Source organism: Anoplolepis gracilipes, chromosome 16 (genome assembly GCF_047496725.1).
Source record: "Anoplolepis gracilipes chromosome 16, ASM4749672v1, whole genome shotgun sequence".
NCBI classification, from domain to species: Eukaryota; Metazoa; Arthropoda; class Insecta; order Hymenoptera; family Formicidae; genus Anoplolepis; species Anoplolepis gracilipes.
The window spans coordinates 4,652,183-4,660,062 of NC_132985.1; the positions used below are offsets into that span (position 1 = coordinate 4,652,183).

General features: G+C 28.7%; 1 non-coding gene across 1 annotated transcript; it reads left to right on the forward strand.

Moving 5' to 3' along the window:
- Nucleotides 1-7,727: 7,727 nt before the first annotated feature.
- On the forward strand, nt 7,728-7,811 carry Trnal-cag (transfer RNA leucine (anticodon CAG)). Its single transcript has one exon. It is a non-coding gene; the product is annotated as a tRNA-Leu (tRNA).
- Nucleotides 7,812-7,880: the final 69 nt, after the last annotated feature.

The window sequence follows — 7,880 nt, forward strand, 5'->3', positions numbered from 1 at the left end:
TGAGTGTTTACTCAATTGAATTCTCGAGCATACTTGAAGAGATATGCGAATGCGGGAAATGCTGATTCAACGTGCAGAATTTAGGGAATCGCGCTTGTTCGTGCTACTGATTTTAATGAGCAACCACGTGCAAATTCGCTTTCGAGATTGCAATGGTTTAGCAAATAAGCCAGCTTCAGTAGCGTAAAAGATATAATAATTGTAGAAAGTTGTTTCTTTATATAATGATTTACGATATATCCGTAACCTTTGAAATTTTAATATAAATCAATAGAAATAAATGTTAAATAAATGTCGTATTTTTTAACGAACTCTGGTAGACTGTTTCAATATATATATTTAAAATATTTTACATGTGAGATTTTTCCACTTTTTACCTCGATGTGAAATTTTGGTATAAATATTTATATCAACGTTTATTATATCAGACGTGTTTTCAAATTCCATTAATATATTGATTAAAAAAATAAACGTTAAAGCGATGAGAATTTCATTTTATCGAGAAGAGTCTGTCAGATCTCACTTTGCGATTTCACGTTTTTTTCACTGATTGGCGTTGACGAGATAAAAATCACAGGGGATGCTTCTAAAGTTGGGAAGAAGTGCCCGCACATATGACAGACTTAAGGATCACGCACTGAATGAAGCGAATAAAATCCGCGGCGCGTTCGCTCACCGACAGCGGGTTCCCCTTTCTCTTACGACGATGCACTTTACCACCGTAAATGCATTTCCTTCTCCGAGTCGCAAAGAAATGTGGTTTGAGCCGGTTGGATTTTTCCACTATGCTCAATAAAAGACCCGGTGGACCGAATAACTATTTTATAATAATATTAGCGGAATATTATATCACTTAATATCTTTATAAATATCTCTTGTTATAAAATACTTTGGTGCAAATTGTACTTTAAATTTTTTACGAAAGCTTGATACAATGCTTTGCATCGCGTAATATCGTAATTTCTTGAAAGAAAACTGCGTGATCGGATATGCTCCATTTCTAATAATTAATCGGCTAATAACAAAGCATGGGTTTACATAATTGTAATAATAACGCGGTATCACACGCAATGAGATATTACATAGGCGGATATGGAGACTTGCTTACGTAAAACTACAATTTATTTTTCAAATTTCTATAATAAAACTACAGCTCCAATCTCTCACTTTTCATTTCATACTGTAACAACAATTATTTTTTATGGTAGGTTGCGCAAAAGGCAGCCGGTTTGTGTTTTTGGTTATTAGATAAGTATCTCGAAAGATATCTACGTATTCTGTAACAAGTGTTTTCCGCATATTTTATGCATGTATATTACGTATATAAGGAAGGTGGATAAAATATGCTGATTTTTGCTGAGAAAGTGTAACGTAAGTTACATATATATTCTTATAGGTTTTGTGTTGCTCAATACGAAAATATCCGTTTTATTAGTCTAAGCCCGTGGAAAAGTGGTTAAAAGTCGCCTTAAATGGTCGAAATAAGTCATTTTTAATATTAATTTAATATTAATTCGATTAGTGTCGATTTTGTTGCAATTATTTAATTATTTATATTATAGTTTAGTTTGACAATTTCTTTTACTGAAAATTAAAGAAACACTTTAAAATAAAACATTTTAAAAATACTAAATCTAACATGGCAAAATCAATTATAATATAAAAATTAAAAAATAAATAATTTAATTAAAGAATCTTAAACTTTATCAGATGCAACTGTATACATTGTACAGTTTTAAATATCTTAAAATGAACTTCCACTATCATAGAGGTTCCATCTAGAGGTGCGTTAAGTTTTTTATAGTAGATTTTGCCTATTATATTATTTTTCGTGTTATACTGTATAGCGTTTCGTTTTATTCGTCATCAGAATCTTAATCTTATCAGTTTCTTGGTTAATCGGATTCGCTAATGTTACATAAAATCGAAATATCTATATTCCTATCTTTTTTTATATTTTTAAAATTCTCTCCTCAATATTTAATTATTTTTATCAACTGCACATTTGATGAGATTTAAGATTCTTGAATAAATTGGCTATTTAGTTTTTAATTTTTAAATTATATTGATTTTCTTATATTAGATTTAGCATTTTTAAATGTTTTATTAAAAGTGTTCCTTTAGTTTTCAATAAAAAAATTATAAAACTAAACAATAATATAAATAATTAAATAATTGCAAAATCGACACTAATTGAATTACTATTAAAAATGACTTATTTCATTTAATGCAAATTGCAAAAAACAATGATTTAAGGCAAATTTTATCCACTTTCCCACGGGATTAAACCAATAAAACGGGTATTTTCATATTCAGTGACTAAAAAACTATAAATACATGTAACTTACGTTACACTTTTTGAGCAAAAATCAGCACATGGTACCCACCCTCTTTAGAAAATCGATTAAATGATAAAAAGGATCACGTGTGGATTTAATTCTTGAGACAAGCAGCTTAGAGGCTATTTACAATGTACATACTCACCTATTATCGCATTAGATAGGGATTAAGTTGTTCAATCATAGTCAATCCAATAATATTGTTATTATTGGAGTATTAATTGCCTATTATGTCCTGTGTTACTTGAGGTTCTCTCGTTTCCGAGGAAACGGCATCATGATAATAATTTTCCCATTACACGTGAAACGCGCTAATGCTGAAATCATTCAGTGAATGGTATTGAATATCTAATGAGGAAAATTATTCGCTCAATATACTGTGTTCACGAAACGTTCTAAATACATAGATGTACTGAACAAGTCCATCCTTATTTATTTCGAGGAAAAAAGGTTGTTATTAATGACAAGCTTACGCTTGTCCTTGACTTGGAAGGGTCTTGTCACTTAAAATAATAAAATAAATAAGGGCTGAGAGAAGGGTATAATGATTGATCTCGGTTGAGATTGGCAGCGAATACAAGAAGCCAAGTAAGGGGGAAATCGACGAGGTGAACATTCTTCTAGATAGCATGGTCTGGAAAATAGTGAAAAGAGAAGCTCGAAGCGTGGAGGGAATTTTCTTCTCAAGACATCTGGCTTACTCAACTGTAAACAGGTGAAATATGAGTCTAGTCCGAAAACAAGTGTTAAGTTTTTTCCACTTTATGGAAAATAAACCACAAGACACCAGACACCGCTTCAAAAACTATTTTATACTAAATTGGCACATTCGAGTTTTTTTAAATTTGCATGACACAAAAATTTAAACCTTTAAATATATAAATGATGAAATAAACATAATAAATATAATAATAAACATAAATGACAAAATATTGTTCTTGTACAAAATTTTTAGTCAACGTGTTAATATAAAAAACTTATAAATAAATAATGTGATTGATGAAATTTCTTTTCTCAAAATCTATTATTTTCTATTTACTTTGTATTGACTGTTTTTTATGCAGAGGTAAATCCTATGTATGACTTCTATGTTTTCAGTAAAATTGATAGGAACTTTGTAAGGCAAACATGTTATCGTGAAATAAATCCAACAAAAAGCAAAAAAAGTTGGGTGAAACAAATATATTTATTAGTTTCATATTATCAATACCATTTATATTTGTACGAATGTGAGCGCATGTGATTTATTGTACTCTTATTAGCATTGCCCCGATGCATCTGCAACGAGCAATTTCTTTTGTGATGTTATTAGTATATATTTTATATTTTTTTAATATATCACTCTCTCTTTACAAATATAAAGACAATTTTCATCAAATTTTGATTATCGGCTGTTGATGCAATTGGAAATATTCTACACAATATTTCTATTTAATTACATTATTATTCATTGTTCTTATCTAATTTTTTGATATGTCGCATAAAATTAATAATTTTATCTATTTTTCAAAGTAAAGCAAATAATTATTATTGAATTAATATTATTAAACGAATTATTTAATTAGTTAGTTAAATCGCCTTAAAAAAAATTTTTATTCATGCTATATATTTCGAATGTGTATGAATTTTACAGATTTTTACAGATGTTAATCAAGTTAATACATAAGCTGATTCATCTCATTAATATAAATTATTATTTGAGAAGCACAGTTAGTACAATGATGATGCGGATAACATGTACGCGTGATAATGTAGTAAGTACAATTTTAAATATAGATACATATTTTGTGGATTCTTTGTTCTTACGCTATTAAAATAATAAACATTAACTTCATTTAAATGTCAAAAGAATTGCAGTTGAAAAACTGTGATTCAATAATCTTAGTAATTTATTCACTGCGTCCTATACATGGAATAAAAACTGGGGTAAATAACAATATTAACTCTCAAATTGAACAGGTTTTTTGATACTGTAATCTTAAACACGTTATTGGTGTTTGGGTCAATTTTTGTAATCTAGAATCATTTTAAAAATTCTAAAAAAGTTTAGACATTTTTTGAAATCTAAACTAAGGTTTTATATGATAAAGTTTTATGCATTAAAAAAAATATTTTAAAATATTATTGAATATTATTTATCTAACTTTGATATTATCGAAATTATCATAATTTCTGAATGCACTTGCATATTTTATTGCACAATGGTATTTATAATAAATAAATATATATCATTAATATTAATTACATATGCATATATATGTGTATATATATATATATATATATATATATATATATATATATATGTATATATGTATATATAGTTATTAAAGTTAAATTACTTTTTTTTATACATAGCTAATGAGTTATTGAGAATATTGAAAATTATAATAATATAACAACGTAATATTATATTAATAAATATTGACTTAAACTTATGCATAATTATGTGTTACACATCAAACTGTTAAAGCTGTTACATACATCATAGTGATATATATATATATAAATATTATAATACGCGATGCAAACACTCTTCTAGAGAGCATAGTTTGGAAAATAGTGAAAAGAGTAGCTCCAAGTGTAGAGGGAATTTTCTTCTCGAGAAACATTTGGCTTACTCAGCTATAAACAGGTGAAATATGAGTTTAGTATCTGAAAGTAAGTGTTAAGCTTTTTCCATTTTCCATAGTGACTACGAGAGCAGATACCGCTTCAAACTATCTTACACTAAATCAGCATTTTTCTATTCATTTGCTTGACACAAAATTATAAATATATTTTAAAACTTCTATTTTTTTTTTGTTTTGTTTATACACATAGAATTTTATTGCGCCAAAAAGAGAGGGATAATATTAACCGCAGAATCATGTTTCCACAGCGATAAGCTCTCCTGTACGCAGTCCGTATTGTACGGAGTATGTTTTATACATTTTTCATCTTCCTTCTTTCGTATTGCGGTGAGGGAATTGATGACAACCGAGACTCTCGCGTCTCAGATGCAACGACCGTAAAACGTGTGATACTTTGCAAATCGATTTTCGCTACATAAACGGATATTCTTCCCGAGTTTGTAAAATTCATCGAACCGTTGTACAACATCTCACATCGATATATAAACAAATTGATTCTTACTGATTTCTAAAAAGAAAGTTCAGCGAGCTGGAAATTTTTTATAAAAAAAATAACAGCTAAAAAAATTTTTTTTCCTGGAAAGAATTACTTCCCAATTCGTGATCGAAAGTATATATTTCTGATCTTTTATTTTTTTTTTTCTTTTTTTCTGTATTTTGCTGTACGTGTATCAGAATAATACGTCTCTCGTATTTTGCAAACTTGTAATGAACGCTGTTTCAAAATCTCACGAGAGATTCAAGAAGAGAAAAAAGTAATAACAGCATGTCGCGATTCCCGGATCTCCTCGGTGAAAATTGAGTAATCGAGTGATCTTACGCGGCTTATATATATATATTTTTTTAACATTTACAAAGTCAATTCTTAAAATTGTTACAAACAACCTTCAGCGACTCTCACTCGGTTGCGACGTCCGATTCTGCCGTACATTAGCGGTTTCCAAAGTTTCTCCGAATTTCTCAGTCTGTCACTCTTCATCATCTGAGCACTTTTATACTCTCTTCTCTTTCTCGGAAATAACATCTGGCAAATCCGGTTGTTGTCGCTTATGCAACTGAGCTTTCTACATGATCGACTGCATACGTGCGCGGGTTTCAACCGGTCCTTGCATCAGGAAGCCGGAGATCGGTTTTGAACTTTTGCTCTCGTTACTTTCGATTCACCGCGAAAGTATTCGTACACATTATGTCAAAATTGAGTCTCTTCTCCCCCCTCTCTCTCTCTCTCTCTCTATCTATATATATATATATATATATATATATATAACTATTAAAATCATAAGTTAGCCATATGTGCAAACTGTCACCAAGTCGCCTTTACGGTCAAAGGATGGACCATGCCAGGGAAGTTTTTAATGAGTAGTTACCTTTAAATAGGCAGAGTCTTATACTATCTCGTCAAACTGGTCAGTACATAAACACATCCCCTTCGCTCTCGAGAAAAAGCGCTGATCTGAATAGTAGTCTGAAGTATAGATAGTCAAGAAATACCACAGATATTATACTATGTATAAAAGGGAATCTACACTATTTCGAAGATAAGTAGTGCTCAGGAGAATTGACGTTATCTTTCATATACACATATGTGATTTAGATTGATTATATGACAGTTTTTAAAAGACAATGTGTCATATTTTTTATTAGAAAGTTTAAATAGAAAAACATAAGTCGTTTAATAATATAATAAAATTGCTTTTTAATAATAAAATTAAAAATAAAAGAATTAATGATTATAATTGTCTCGTATATACTAAGAATTTATATTTATGTTTAAAACAAACCGTCTTTAAAAAAATAATCAGAATTATTGTAATTAAATATATATATAATTAATTATCTATAGTATTTTATATTCAGTAAGGGAATGTTAAGTAAATTAGACAACATATTGGTACAACTGTTACGTACTAACGATGCGGAACGCACGTGGAGTATGCCAGTCTTTAAATACGGAAGTGAAAGTCAATATATCAAGGGAAAAGCTTTCTTTCTCTACTCTACAACGTGCTTCGCTAAGATTTTCTTCTAACCGACGTTCAAAAGAGGCATATCTGCAGTCGGTTAAGCAAATGCCATTTAAACGTCATTTTCTTTTCGTTGATAATACATAAATTATAAAAGATTTTATAAAGTATACACTGATATTTTAAATTAATATTTATGAGTTACAACTAAAATTAATCATTAGTTATTTTTAATCTCATAGTTGATTATATTCTTTTTTATTTTAATATACTTTTTAAAAATCTTTTTTTGATATAAATATTTTGTATTCACATGTACTATAACAATATTTATAGCACAGATTATTGTGATAAATTATTCTTATCATTAAGTTACAATTTAAAATAAAAACATAAGATAGAGTCCGCGGTTTCTTTAATATTAAATAAAATTACTCTTTCTAAATTGTAATATAATAAAGCAAATTTAGCGTAAAAAACTTATAAGTAAACTATTAGTAAATTATTTGTCAAATTTATTACTATTGTAGTTTTTATTTAAAAGTAATAAGAAGATATATAAATTTTTTGAAACACTTTACGTATTAATAAACGCATCGAAAATATGTTAAAGGGTACCAAAAAAACAGTATGGAGTAAGAGTTAATTATTTAATACTATTCATTTAATATTAATAACAAATTTTTTTTATTATAGTAGTTAAAATATTATTTTTTTTATATAGTGACATCTCCTTTAATGTGTTTCAATTTTGGAATACTTACTTATGCATTCTTTACGAAACTGACTCTAGAGTCAGGATGGCCGAGCGGTCTAAGGCGCTGCGTTCAGGTCGCAGTCCACTTCTGTGGGCGTGGGTTCGAATCCCACTTCTGACAAATTTTTTTGTCTTTATATACTACAGGTACTAAAAATAGAACAAAACATTTTTCAATTACAAATAATTT